Source organism: Gavia stellata, chromosome 13 (assembly GCF_030936135.1).
Source record: "Gavia stellata isolate bGavSte3 chromosome 13, bGavSte3.hap2, whole genome shotgun sequence".
Taxonomy (NCBI): Eukaryota; Metazoa; Chordata; class Aves; order Gaviiformes; family Gaviidae; genus Gavia; species Gavia stellata.
Window position 1 is genome coordinate 543,586 of NC_082606.1, and position 1,044 is coordinate 544,629.

A 1,044-nucleotide genomic window follows, 5' to 3' on the forward strand; every position below is an offset into this window, starting at 1 on the left:
CTTATGGTGGTTTCTTCTCTTCCTCCCTGAGTTAGCCACCTGATGCTCTCTCCCATGGCAGCAAGTATAACTCCAAGCATGGTGCACTGCCCGTTGTGGGTGGAGCTCCCCAAACTGATGCCAGACAATAAGCAAGTAGGCAAGAGAAAGACAGAAAAGCCTCAGAGAAATGGAGAGAGCAAGCAGCAATGGATGGGGTTGGAAATACAAGTAATCCCACACACAACAACCTTGTGAAGGTGGTCAAAACATGAAAGAGTTACCCAGGGAGGTTGTAGAGCCTCCACCATTGGAGATGTCCAACATCCAACCAGACAAAGCCATGAAGAACCTCCTTGACCCTCTTTTGAGCCAGGCTTGGACTGCATGATCTCCACCTCAGCTGTTGTGTGATTTGCTGATCATCTGCTGGATCCCCTCAGCTGTGAGCAGCCATCAAGCACTATGGAAAAGAGAGGGGGAAGGGGCCAGTGCTCAGGAAAGCTGCAGAGGTTTGGTGGGCACAGGGCAAGAGAAGGAGCACTGATGTCTGTCCCAGGGCTGGGAGCACAGGAAAGGAAGGAAGAGCAGAGTGCATTAAACAGTTGTCCCAACAACAAGGCTGTTAATATGTAAGCATGCTGAGGAAAGCCCTGAGGGAGCCAAAAGCTTGAGGTCCCACTGAAGTTTGAACTCAGATCGCTGGATTCAGAGTCTAGAGTGCTCACCATTACACCATGGGACCTCCTGCACACCTGCTCTCTTTTCCCTGTGGCCACCCTTACTGAGCCACATGCTCCCAGCTGAGACTGTCAGTCTCTGCATCTCCCTGGCCATCACCAAGTGCAGCCTTCTTCCAGGGCCTCAGGGAAGTCTCCACTCACAGGGCCTTTCAAGGGAGCAGTAGAGCTCTTTGCTCAAGCCTGCCATGCCCTCACTTACAAGACCCAGGCTGTGAGAATCTTGCTTTATCCTGATAAGATCTCATTATGGAGTTTCCAGCAGAACCTCTTCAACATTGCACCTCACAGAGTACATTCATGGCCCAGCAGTCAGTGGTTCAAT

The 1,044-nt window shown here is 51.2% G+C and overlaps 1 non-coding gene across 1 annotated transcript; it reads right to left on the reverse strand.

Annotated features, from left to right (window-relative positions):
• Nucleotides 1–652: 652 nt before the first annotated feature.
• On the reverse strand, nucleotides 653–724 carry TRNAQ-CUG (transfer RNA glutamine (anticodon CUG)). Its single transcript has one exon. It is a non-coding gene; the product is annotated as a tRNA-Gln (tRNA).
• Between the last annotated feature and the right edge of the window lie 320 nt (nucleotides 725–1,044).